Below are 14,379 nucleotides of genomic sequence, written 5' to 3'. Positions count from 1 at the left end.
TTTCACCATGTTGCCCAGGTTGGTCTCAAACTTCCGGTCTCAAGTGATCCACTGGCCTCGGCCCCCGAAAGTGTTGGGATTACAGGCATAAGCCAAAGCCTCTGGCCTGTACTAAAAATATTCTAATGAAATATGTTTTCTAACATATGGTATGTGAAAGATCAGATTTTTATTGTTTTACATTTTTACTGTTGATTTCAGTAATTTTAAACTGAGTAAAGAAAGATAATTGTAGTTTTTAGAAAAATAAATATATAAAAACAAGTACCTGAAAGCGGAAGATTGTGGAAAAACAAAGCAGACACTGGAAGAAGCATTACACTTGGAAACAGGGATGAAGATACGATGAAGAGTGATTTACTCATGTCATTGTTTTTATCATGAGATAGCCCAAATTTATATCTGTCAGGAAGGCTAACATTTCAATAGAAAAACTCACAGTCTCATCGTTTTGAAAACACCGGAAGCCAGAATTTACGGCAATCACAGCCACTGGAATCTAAAGGGAAAAATTCCAGAAAGGAGAGAGCCAGGGAAGTGGATCTATGAATTCCACGTATGAATTCTGCCCAAATATATAGCTCACTCCTGAACCAGAAAAGCATGGGGCCAACTTCCCACAGGCCTTCTCATAGGTCCGCCAAAGCTAAAAAAAAGAATGAAAATTTGATCTGCCACCTACTTCAGAAAATAAGAGTTTTGTTATTTGATTAACCGTCAAATCAATTGCCTGCTAAAATGAAATAGAAAAATATTAGCATTCTTAAGAGAAATAGAAGATAACCCATATTCTCCCTATCATAACATTCAAAATGTCCAGAATCCAATTCAAAATTATGAAATGTATCAAGAAATAGGAAAGCATGATCCATTCGCAAGAGAAAAAAATAATCAATACAGACAAAATTTTAGATGACATATATTGGCATTAGAACATAAAGACCTCAAAATATTATTTTAGCTACTCACCATGCAAAATTCTTCCTCTTCTATCAAAATCAAGTTTTCAGGCTGAGCAGAAGATTCAGAGAAAAGAATTTCCACCCAAGCATATTTTCTGTTGAAAGGGGAAAAAAACTGTATAACTTCATTGGGCAAATCATCCAGTTTTCTTACAATAAGACTTACCGTCTTGTTGATAGCCACCTACTCTCTGAATACCAAGCAGCAATAGGAACATTTCAAAATTTCGTTTTGCAACATGATTTTCACATAGATTCAATTTCGCTTAAAATCGAAAAATCTCATTATATTATAAAAATGTTTCTCCAGAGTCTTACAGATGCTTGTTCCACTGTATCGTATGATGGTAAATGTCTGTTATGTGGGCTAAATTCTGCAGCCTTTTTTTTTTTTAATCATCAAAGCACTCAGCAAAAGGTGGCTTATTTTTTCTTGTATGTATTCATGCATTTCAACTTTCAGCTGAACACCCTGTGAAAAACACACATCCTTTGGTAACCTATTGGATTTCTACATGTACAGGAGGTTTCTCTCAAACATTCAGGCATTTTTTTTTTTCCTCAAAAATTCTCAGGTGTACTCATTTTTCTTTAATAATATACATATGACTTTTTGTAGCATTACCTATATTTTTTTTCATTTAATCTCCAATGTCTTTGGCACAAGTGCCTCTCGACAAAGCATTCAGTTTGTTGGGAAGATGCAGGATTTGCTTGATTCTACAAGAAGCATAGTCCTTCTTAGACCCAGTGGTTGGTAATGCACTGTCAGTACAGAAGCCAACACAGTACTTCCAAGAATGAATTTTGTTTTCAGCTATGAATAAAAATCTAAGTATAATTTTGTCTTGTGCTTGTTGTGCCCAGCTCTTTGTAACAAGAAAGCATATTTTTTAACATTCATCATTATTTAAAAATTATTTGAGTGCTTAGCTTGACATGTTTTATGGAATTTGGTGTTTGCTTTGAATGGTTGTGTACCTTCAAAATACATGTTGAAACTTAGTCCTTAATGCAACAGAATTTAGAGGTGAGGATTTTAAGAGGTAATTGGATCATGAGGATTCTGCTCTTATGAATGGAATTAGCACTCCGATAAAAAGACCTGAGGCAGTCTTTGCACCTTTATCCATTTTGCTTTTCTACCACATAAGAATACAGCTTTATGCCCTTCATCCACATGTGGATGTAGCTACAAGACACCATCAATGAGGAATGGTGCCCTCGCCAGACACTAAACCTGCCAGCATCTTGATCTTGAACTTCCCAGGTTCCAGAACTAGGAGAAATAAATTTCTATTATGTATAAATTACTCTATCTAAGGTATTTTGTAATGGATGTAATAAATGGAGTAAGACTTTTGGGTTTGTTCTTTGCTTTTTTTCTGTGTATTATAAAACATCTTCATAGGATGTAACTTATCATCAATACTTCAATATGTAGTACTATTTGAGAGTAAAACTCTTCATTTTCTCACACTGCATCTTTTGCTAGCATTTTAGTTGCTACACATGCAAAATTATTAGATTCTCACAAATTATGAGTTTTATATTTCAGATGATAATTTTGTATTGTTACTAAATGACTTTTTTTCCTTATCATTTGCACTGAATAGAAGTTTGTAAACAAAGGTTTTATTTTGTTCATTTTGAGAGTCCAATATCTCCATAATTTCTCAACTGGTTATGAAACATAGTTTAGAGAATTTTAATTTTTATGCAGCCATTGCCATATTTACATGTTATTTCTTAATGGACTTCAATAACTTGTATTACCAGCACATATAAAAGTCATTGATAAATAGCTTTCATTGTAAAGACTAACTTTTTGCAGTCTCTTGTTCATGGGGTTAGTTAATAACTTAGAGGTGCTCTTCATCATGAAGAACCTCAGAATTTTCTATAGACCTAGGCAAATAATTGTTTCCTCTAATACCTGCATTTAAAAATGGCCAAGTTATATTTTCAGACATGTTTGCAAGATGCAAATACTTACAAAATGTAAAATTAAGGACCAAATAGCAAAATGGAAAAAATTAAAATATTATAAAAACTTTCCAATGCAATGCACCCTTGATCTATACAAGTCATTGAATTGAAATGTTTCAAACAACAGCAAACCAGTGGGAGATGGCTGGTATGGGGAAGAGAGAAGACAAGTCTCAGTGTGTAAAAATTCCTTCCTTCTACATAAAATTATCTTCCAATTTTCTGTTACATTAATAAAACTCTTTGGCCCTTGTAAGTTAGTGAGTGGTAGATGTGGAGAGATTAGAAGAGAGAATCCCTGAGGCAGAGGCTGCCCCCTTCTGCTATAGACAACACAACTTTCAGAAACTGAGACTATATTCAACCAAAGCAACACAGTCTTACAATAAATTGTCCTATGGGGATATAATATCTTTAATGAAATTGCTAATATGGTTGCTTGGTATCTCTCCATCATTATTCCTATTTTTAACTTAGTACAGCCATTCCATCTGTCTTTACTGTTCAAGTTCCTGTTCTCTTCTCACATCTTCAGAGTCTTACTTGTTCCAAATGTCCTCTCAAAACATGTTCAATGAACACAGCTCCTTTCCTGAGAAGAATTCTGAGGTCAGTTTTTGAAGTAATGTAAGTTTCCCCTCCCTCCCTTACACAGGTTTCATGGACTTCTCTGTAATAAGGAGTTCGATCAGGGAATAGAAGGTCTAATACTGGTATGAGGAACAAATTTGCTGTTGAGAAAGCCAGATTTCAAATCTCCTTGAATTTAAGTTATGTGCCAAATATTAATGGTTATTCCTCATTTCATGGAACCAACTCAGGCTTTTCTTCTCTAAAATATAAAACTGAAGAAGTATAGGTTGAAAGTAAGCATGTGTTCATATATGAGTAGAGTTAATATTTAGAATTATCTGAATCAGAATATAAAAAGGCATGCTAATATGTAGTACAAATAACAGGTAGCTAATGTAGCTAATGTATCTGTTTACTATACATAAAAATTACCTGGCTGGGAGCGGAGGCTCACACCTGTAATCCCAGCACTTTGGGAGGCCAAAGCGGGCAGATCACCTGAGGTTAGGAGTTCAAGACCAGCCTGGCCAACACGGTGAAACCACTCTCTACTAAAATTATAAAAATTAGCCAGGCAGGGTAGTGTGCACCTGTAGTCCCAGCTACTCAGGAGGCTGAGGCAGTAGAATCCCTTGAACCCAGGAGGAGAAGGTTTCAGTGAGCTAAGATCGCACCACTGCACTCCAGCCTGGGTGACAGAGCTAGAATCCATCTCAAAAAAATTTTACATGTTTTCTATATTTTAATATATGTACAATGTGCATATATGAGCATATTTTATGTACAGAGCTAGAGAGACAGAACAGAGGGTGAAGAGATGTACTAATTTTCTATTGCTGTGACAAATCACTGCAAATTTAATGGCTTAAAACAACTAAATTTATTGTCTTATAAGTTTATTATCTTATAGTTCTTCAGGTTAGAAATCTGAAATCTCACTGGGCTAAAATCAGCAGGGCTGCATTCCCTTTGGAGACTCTAGGGATGAATACATTTCCTTGCCTTTTCCAGCTTCTAGAAGCTGTCCATCTTCCTTAGTCTATGGCCCTATCCTCCATCTTCAAAGCCAGCAATGGAGGTAACCCTGACATCATATTACTCTGAAACTGTTTTGTCATCTTACCTCTTTTTCTGACTTTCCTCTTCTGCTTAGCCATCCCATTTTTAAGGACCTTTATAATTACAGTTGACCCTTGAACCACAGGTTTGAACTATGTGGATCTACTTATATATGAATTTTCTTCCACCTCTGTCACCCCTGAGACAGCAAGACCAACCCCTCCTCTTCCTCGTTTGCCTCAGCCTACTCAGCTAAAGGTGACAGGAGAAAGAACTGTATGATGGTCCACTTAATAAATAGTAAATATATTTCCTCTTTCTTTATGATTTTCTTGATATCGTTTTCTTCTCCAGCTTACTTTATTGTGAGAATACAGCATAGAATATGTGTAATATACAAACTACGTGTTAATCAACTACTTACGTTATTGGTTAAGACTTCTGGTGAACAGTAGGCTATTAGTAGCTAAGTCTTTGGGAAGTCAAATGTTACAGTGAATTTTTGGCGGCATGGGAATCAACTGAAAATATGTGTACAGTTGATTCTTGCACAGTGAGAGGATTAGAGACAGGAAATCCATGATATCTCTCTACCTTAAGAACAACTGATAAGCAAACTTATTCTATCTGCAAATTTAATTTCTCCTTGCCATGTGACCCAGCATATTTACACATTTTGGGGATTAGGACATGGGTATCCTTGGGGGAATCAGCATTCAGCCTAACACAGTATATACTCTACATTTGGGGAAGTGGGTTTTCTATAAATGCTTTCTTGTTGAAGTTCCAAGAACATAGGGAGATTGCTGTTGTATAATCTTCTACAGAATGTACAAGTTTTTCTTAATTCAGGTAAATAATGTCCTAAATATTAAGAACTATAGAGAATGTCAATTTATTGAAAGGGCAATTATGAGATGACATATTTGTAAAGCTCATACCAAGTTTACTGGACTACCATATATTTATGAAGGCATTGTTAAACTGTAAAAAATTAAATCTCTTCTACACCCCTTCATCTAAATTTTCAAGTCATATGCATATACATATTTCCAAATACTACACACTTATATGTGTGTGCATGAACAAAAACATATATATACACATACACTTGTATACATATACAGAAAATATTTTTTATTTTATATATACACGTATGTATATAGCACATGTGTACATTTGTGTGTGTATATATATACACACCTATAAACACACACATATATATATAAAGAGAGAGAGAGTCTATTCTCCTTATTCTCATGTTTCTGTGTTTGAGGCTTTGTATTTGACAGTAGGCTAAATAGCCTCTTCACTACAATTTATGTACAAAGTCCAAATCAATGCTCACACCACTTTTATGGTCTTTTGTGGACACGCTTAGAGCAGTGAAAACTTTGAATTGTCTGATGTGCATCTTTCCAGGTGAGGTTGAGCAAGGTGACAATTTACTTTCTTGTTTTAACCTTTGCACTGCAAAGAAGTGTCACTTTTGAGGCCTGTTGAGTGTCACATTTTTCACATTTATATGCTCTTTGATGTTGATTTCGCTGTTTAAAATGGTCCCGAAGTGCAGCGCTGATGTGCCGTCTAGTGTTCCTAAGCTCAAGTGTTGTATTTTTTTTTCTAATAATTTGGTCTTGAGGTCTTTCAGGACAGTGGCAACAAACTCTCACTCTGTCCTTATGCGGCTCCAGGGAATGTGGGCATGCTTTACAGTGTGACTTTCATAGGATTCTTAATTATTATGGCAAATGCCGGATACCCAAATGTCAACCCATGACAAGATGTTCCTCTCACAGAAAAGTTGATACTGGGAGATGCCCTTGTGGCTATTCTCTGATCTGTGTCCAGTTTATTCTTACCAAGATAGTCACTCTCTAAGACAGCCCTGAGCAGGAAAGAAGTTAGGTTTGTGTGTGTCAGATGGGTGAGACCTAGAGAAGGCAACTCAATAAAACACATGAAATAACAGAAGCTGTTGATTACTTACAGATCCCAGAGAGCAAAGGGCAGCAGGCCTTGCAGTTTCAACAGGAATGGGGAAGCCATTCAGGAAACACAAGCTCTGCCAGCATGCGGGGAGCAAAAGAGAAAGTGAGGGCCTTGTAGGTCAAAGCCTCTATTGGAGTCCGGTGTGTTGCCCGAGCATGTTTTTCTCAGAGTTCTAATTGATGGCCTGAGTTCCATGGAATCATTCTGTGACTGAGAGGTGGGCAATGCTGCATGTCTGCTTAGTCCATGTGGGGTGTGGAGGTCAGTGGGGGTTGTCAAGTAGGTTGTATCCAGCCATCCCATAGAAAAGTGGTCACCTGGATGCAGATGTTTAAGGCAGATATCTAGATCAACCACATGGAAGGACCGGGAGGGAATGGTGAACTGGAAACCGAGTCAAGGGTGACTAAGTCCCAATTCTGCTGTGAGAAAGTAAAACCTAAATTCAGAATGGATACTAAGGCAACATAAAATCATAAGAATGCATCATACCCGGAAGGCTGTGATGCATCTTACAGAAAAAATACGTGTGTTAAATAAGCTTGCTCAGACATGAGTTACAGCACTGCTGATAATAAGTTCAAAGTTTAAGCATACACCATATGTATCAAATAAGGTGTCATTAAATATTGGGGTGATCAGACCCGACACCAGGTCATGGGAGTGACAAAGTCCGACAGAGTCAAAGGATTGAGAAAAAGACAGTTTCAGAGAGAAAGCTGGGACCAGGGGGCCATCACTAGTGTATGGAGGCTGCGAAGGCCCCGAGCTCTGGGAGCCCATGCTATTTATTGGTAATCCAACAGAGAAACAGGTGGTGAGAATGTGGAGGTCAAAAGGACGCGTTGTATTAAGCATATGATTTTCAGCTGTGATGGTTTAGCATTTGCTCTGCTACTTGACATAATAGAGAGCAGGTTCTTCTAACTCAAGATACAATTGATCCTGGGAGAGCAAGGAGCAAGCAAATCTAGACACATTCCAGAGCCATGAGCCCTGGATTCTGCTCAAGCCACAAGGGATTTTATGCCCTGGGCTTAGATTATGGTGCATCAGGGTAGCCTTCCATCCTTTAGCACAAAGCTCGGTGTTCCAAAAGCCACAAGAGGTTTCAGACCCTGGACCCCGGACATGTTCCAAGACTCTTTTACATTATGTCAGACATGCAAGCCCTGCCTCAGTTTCTCCCAACACTTAGCTTTTTCCCAAAAATTAAACAGAAATGCACATAAAACAAAGTTATGGATTATCAGGTTAAAAAATGTTATGATCAGAGGCTCACAGAAACCTCACCCTGTATTTCCCTTAGGAGCAATAGCTTAGTGTTGGTTACGTAGTATTTACAGTGACTTTGAGGCCATAACAATTGGTGAGAATCAACTCTCTGAATTTCTCCATTTTTTAAAATCCCTCTCTCTGTCTCTCTCTCTCTCTCTGTCTCTCTGTATATATATATATATATATATATGCTCTTTGATGTTGATTTTGCTGTTTAAAATGGTCTAGTTGTCCTGCAGTAATAGCATTATGAATGGCTTAGAATTTAGTAACATGAACAGTACCCTCAATTTTCTAAAACAAACAAAAAATATAGCTAATTAGTAAGCATAAGTAATGATAAAAGGCCAGAAATTTAGGATGATATTAGCTAGGCTTTGTAAAAACTTTACTTCACTTTTTGCATCATTCAGAAAGAGGTTTGTGGGTTGGGCGCAGTGGCTCAAGCCTGTAATCCCAGCACTTTGGGAGGCTGAGGTGGGCAGATCACCTGAAGTCGGGAGTTAAAGACCAGCCTGACCAATATGGAGAAACCCTGTCTCTACTAAAAATACAAAATTAGCTGGGCATGGTGGTGCATGCCTGTAGTCCCAGCTACTCAGGAGGCTGAGGCAGGAGAATCATTTGAATTGGGAGGCGGAGGTTGTGGTGAGCCGAGATTGTGCCATTGCACTCCAGCCTGGGCAACAAGAGCAAAACTCTGTCTCAAAAAAAAAAAAAAAAAAAAAAAAGAAGAAAAGAAACAAAAAGGTTTGTGGTGTGTAGGGAAGTGGACTAAAACTTTACAATGGACTAAAACAGTGCATGGTAATGTTTTACACCAAATGTAATAGAATAAGCCTTGTGCAATACATAAATGCTGAGAGCTAGGAGAGTATTCTCTGTTTTTTTCTGGTTTCAATAAGCAGGTTTAAATTTCTTTTAAACAAATTATACATACCCATTGTTAAGAGTAAAAGAAGAAAACTCCATCTTCAACACCTCATTGACCCTCTTTAAGTTAAATAATGACTTATTTCATGGCAGGCACAATACACATATGGCAAGAGAAAGTAATAGATAAAATAAATGCTAAAATAGAATTACTCTTTCCACTAATCTGTTTAATTTAATATTGTAAAGCTGCTGCCAAATATGTTTAAAATTCTTTTTTTTTTCTTTTTGTTTTGAGATGAATTCTAACTCTGTTGCCCAGGCTGGACTGCAGTGGTGTGATCTCAGCTCACTGCAACCTCCACATCCAGAGGTCAAGCAATTCTCTTGCCTCAGCCTCTTGGGTAGCTGGAACTAAAAGCTGCACAACCACGCCTGGCTAATTTTTGTATTTTCAGTAGAGACGGGGTTTCACCATGTTGGCCAGGCTGGTCTCAAACTCCTGTCCTCAAGTGATCCACCCACCTCGGCCTCCCAAAGTGCTGGGATTACATGCCTGAGCCACCGCGCCTGGCCTATGTTTAAAATTCTTACTTATATTTGAATTGTTTTCCCTTAGTTTTAAAAACCTCGTACATATTTTCAGTACAAGTTGCCTTATATTAAAAGGAGTTTCCTCCTGTGATTGTCACCGCTCAAGAAAAAAAACAAACATTAGACTAAACAATGTTGATTTTTCATTTTTAGGGATTTCACAACAAGTAAAAATAGATTAAAAAAACTTTGAACTTAAGTTTTGTTTTGCTTTTTACTGCCTTGGGCTAATGTGGTTTCAAATTCCATTTTAGAGTGAGTTTGATGATTTTATTTAAGAAAAAAGAGCTTCAGGAACCAATTAAAAACCTAGTTTGGGGACCACATTCCAGCTCTGGGAAATAAAGCAATTTAAAGTTAATTCAAGCTACTCTTTCTTCAAAAGCAGAGACCCATCTCCTAGGGAATGTGTTAATCCTTTCATTTTGGTTAGGTTTAATTTTTCCAAATACTGAGGATTCGCCAAAATTTTAAAGACTTACATGATTAATCATTTTTATAAGTAAAAATTATTTGTTAGAGGGAATATTATTTCCCATGTTGAGTCCTCAGAAACATGTCTATTTAATCATTTAATTCTAACTTACAGATTTATGTTTTTATATGTTCAGAGTATATTAGAATATCAATATCAGAGACCTCCTCTCATCAAAGGTGACTCATGAATAACATCTTAAATAATGGACTAAATATTGTATGATGGGAAAAGAGAATGAGAAAGTGTGGGATATGCAGTCTTTTACTTAGTTATGGCACTACATGAGTTCTTAGAAGTGACAAAAAAGATACATATGAATAAAATTAAGCTTTCTTAAAGGATGTAATGCTGTATAATAATTTTATTGCAAGAGCAACTGATAGTACAATTTCCCTAAACAAGTAGTGATTAATTAAAATAATGGTTAAATATCAATATTGTTTCTCAAAAAATAAATTACATTTGGAGGGCTTGGGACAAGTACAAAGTGAACAGTTTAAAGTGATTTACTTCTTGAGTGGAATAATGACAGGCTCCATAGAGCCGTAGTACATTTGTTGTCTAATTCAGTTTAGTTCATCCAATTTTACTGAACTCCAGATTGTCTGTTGGCTGCTAAACAACTCATACATTGGTGATGACATACTTGAAAACAGTATGTCAATGTAATATGGCGATTGCTGTGATAAAGACATGCAAAAGGAACTAGCAAAGTACAAATGTAGTAACATAAATTAATTTAGAATTCCGACATAGCTTCCAGAAAGAGAGAACTCCTATTGTGTCTTGAAAGATAAACAAATTTATGTAAACACGAATGCATTTACACAAATAATTTGAAAAAGAAACCACAGAATGGAGAAACAGGACCTAGGAAACATGGTCTGAAGGAAATTTTAAGAGTAAAATTTGTAGAAAAACTGGTACTAAAATAGGGATCTGGTCAGAATTTCTCCCCATGAACTTTAGTTGGATCATTAAGATAATAGGGTCACGGCAATGTGATTTTTAAAATATGTAAATGATTTCGATATTTATTGTGTTAAGCTGAATATCCAAGTGCAGTTATGACATAAGGAGGAGCTAAAAAGTTGACTTTTGGAAATATGAAATTAACAGTGATGATGGAGACAATGAGATCTAATTAAATCTTCAAGAAAAGGGAATGAAAAAGATAATTCAGATCAAGAGACTGCAGGAAACCATCCTTATCTACTATCTCGTACATGCAGGTAAGGTTTAGAACTGGCAGAATGTATCAAAAGATGGTGAAAATCACAGTGAGTATGCATCTAATTGTCAGTTTCCAAAAAGTTCATATGAACGTTTCAATTAAATGAAATAACTCATTTCATTTTCTAGAAGTCTGCACTACATTAAGTTTCCATCCATTTCATTATATAATTTCCATAAGAGAAATACTCTGAATATATGTAATAAAATACATGACTCAGATACATTTGAAAAGCAAGAATATTATCTTCTAATTATACATAAATGTATTTTGTCTGTTTAAATTTTAGAAAAGTGATTAGAAATCACAAAGATTAAAGCAATAAAGAAACGAGGAAGAAGAAATGAGAGGAATCAAATCTCAATTTTTGCTCAGACCAGTTCCTGAAGACAATTAGGTCTGGCAAACTGTCCCCCTATTGCTTTAGAGTCAATAGTCGTAACCTTGATTCTCTTAAATCTTTACTATGTACACAATGTTTCAAAAACGATATTGAATATGCAACTAGTCATATTAGTCAATAAATTGGTCAGAATCACTGTATATTTTAAATCATTCTTTGATAATTTGGACAGAGTCTACATTTTATAATCAACATCTATCCAAACAGCAAATCAACATTTTTCACAAATATGGTGAAATTATTTTAAAATTTATTTAGTAATCATGTATTTATTTCATGGTATGAATGTTGATGTTGTTACCAGCATTATCTCAGATCAGTATACACTTCATTTAGTTTTCTATATTTCTTTGCCTTTTAGTTTAATCACCTCATTTATTGTGTTTCAGTTTTTGGATAAGATCAGACACCTGCAGGTCTTTGTTTATTTGAATTATTTTTTTGGGACAGGGACAGAAATAATGGCAATATAGATTATATTAGTTTACAAAAAAAAAATTCAGAAAGAATGCTACAATTCTTGTGGCTGTGCATCTTCCTTCTACCACAGAAATAGTTCATCATATCAGTATAAAGCCTGCCAATATTCTTGCATGTACCATGCTAAATTATACAACACCCGCTAAAACCAACAATTAATTTAACCACAATTATAATCACTGTTATATTTTGAACAATGAATACACAATTTTAAAATAACATAATCAAATGCTCACATATTTTAAATCCACTAATTTTACCAGAATTGCTATATAGATATCTGTATGTGTGTATATTTATATGATAACACAGAAAAAAATTAAAAAGTACACATAAAAGTACTTCTCTGAATCTAATTGTCCTTTTCCCAGTACAATATCACTCACTGAGACAGTTATTTTCAGCTGTTTTGTATTTAAACATTAAAATAAGTGATACTTTCTTTGAGAGTATTTCTATGTTCTCTCACAATGACATGATTTCATTAGGACTTTGTTGTTCAAAGGCAAATAAATTAATTCATAGTCATTTGACATTCTTAGGCATCTATATGACTTTATTTACACAACATAAAAACAAGAGATGGTTTGGATGATGATGGAGTTATTAGTAATGGATGCATTAATTATTATTATATGTTCAATTGTTTAATTTTTGCTTTTTAATGATATTAGGAGAGAAAAATAGCTGAAGAGGAGGAGGATAGGGAAAATCATGAGTGGAATAATACGCATCATGATAACACACAATAATTAGGAATGTAAACTCACAACAAAACTACTGTACCATGAGCCTGAATATAGCAAAACTTGGGACCCTAGCAAAAAAAAAAAAAAAAAAAAAGTAGAAAATATGATGTCTCAAAATTTACAATGCTCTATTTAAAACATTCTGGCTATTCAGGCTGATTAAGTTTCAGTGAATTTATTTAGTTTTGAAAAAAACATAAAAATACCTCAATACTTAGTGTATGAGTAACATGACTTAAAATATTAAGTTTGCAGCCCCATAGTTAAGTCAATCCTCGTGTTCCTCACATTTTCTGTTTTCACAACAGTGGCCTCCTAGGTTACTGCCTCAAGATGGTTACATTGTCTCACTTGCGCTGGATCTACTCATTTTCAGTTACTTTGTTACCTTGTAAAAAAAGTTTTCATTTGTATCAAATTATGTTATGAATTGAATATAATAGTATCTCAGTTTTAATTTGCCACTTTGCTTTACAGATTTAAATAAAGAGGAATAAGAACCTTACTATCTCAATGCCCATTACTCTTGCAGTTATTTTTGAGAAAATACACGTATTTTGAGGTTGTTTTAAGTACTAGTCAATCTGGAAAAAAAATGAAAATGAAAACACTGTCAGAGAAAACTGAAAATACATACTTTAAAAATCCATATATATTTCTTAAATATAACAGTCATGCATATTTCATAGAATAATATTGTGACTTAAAGTTTTTATGTTACCTTATGACTAAATATTTTAACACTAGCTGCATTTTGTTCAGTCTCATATAAACCCTATAACACATGATGAATAAAATATGAATCTTCTCATCAGTTAAAATTTTTCAATGTTCAAGCACTTTTAATTCAAGCTTGCTATAAAGAAATGCAGCAGAGGCAACAATTGTAATAACCAAAGTTAACACCAAAATATACACTGGTGTTTAGCACTGGTCTGACAAAGAATCCAAAGGGGGAAAAAAATGCTTGGATTTACTAAGAGATCTATCGCATTGCAAGTGATTAATTATAGGTAGATTTTATTGTTATTAGATTTTATTATTTACCTCATCTACTATGCTAGCTAAATTCTATGATGTCCAAATTTGACTATAACATTTTTCATAAGACTTTAATGTAGATAAAGCTATTTTTTAAAATTCAGATGATTCAGTAAAAGGCTTTAGTAAATTACATATAGTTAAAACTTATGGCCAGGCGCGGTGGCTCACGCCTGTAATCCCAGCACTGGGAGGCCGAGGCGGGCGGATCACGAGGTCAGGAAATCGAGACCACCCTGGCTAACACGGTGAAACCCCGTCTCTACTAAAAATACAAAAAATTAGCCGGATGTGGTGGCGGGCGCCTGTAGTCCCAGCTACTCGGAAGGCTGAGGCAGGAGAATGGCGTGACCCTGGGAGGCGGAGCTTGCAGTAAGTCGAGATCGCGCCACTGCACGCCAGCCTGGGCGACAGAGCGAGACTCCCTCTCAAAACAAACAAACAAACAAACAAACAACCGTATATTTTCTTTGCATATACCACTATCCTGTTGACTCTTTTCCTCACAATAACCCATTGAGATACATGTTTTTGCTAGACCATTTTATAGATAGGAAAACTGAGATTTAGTACTTTCCCAATGTCATACAGGACATACAAGACTGGGATGAAATTTCAACCCAAGTACGCTGAACTCTAAAACTGTTTATTTTAGCTAGTGCACACATGACCAA

At 35.4% G+C, this 14,379-nt stretch overlaps 1 long non-coding RNA gene across 1 annotated transcript in view; it reads right to left on the bottom strand.

Annotated features, from left to right (window-relative positions):
• The window catches only part of LOC117980328 (uncharacterized), a 259,995-nt gene that overhangs the window by 179,353 nt on the left and 66,263 nt on the right, over positions 1 to 14,379 (bottom strand). Inside the window, exon 2 of the long non-coding RNA XR_008625401.1 lies at positions 970 to 1,057. This is a non-coding gene — a long non-coding RNA (uncharacterized LOC117980328). The remainder of the gene's footprint in view (positions 1 to 969; positions 1,058 to 14,379) is intronic.

This window comes from Pan paniscus, chromosome 4 (genome assembly GCF_029289425.2).
Source record: "Pan paniscus chromosome 4, NHGRI_mPanPan1-v2.0_pri, whole genome shotgun sequence".
Classification (NCBI taxonomy): domain Eukaryota; kingdom Metazoa; phylum Chordata; class Mammalia; order Primates; family Hominidae; genus Pan; species Pan paniscus.
The sequence above is the reverse complement of the archived record's forward strand: the minus strand, read 5'-3'. Positions and strand labels throughout refer to the sequence as shown.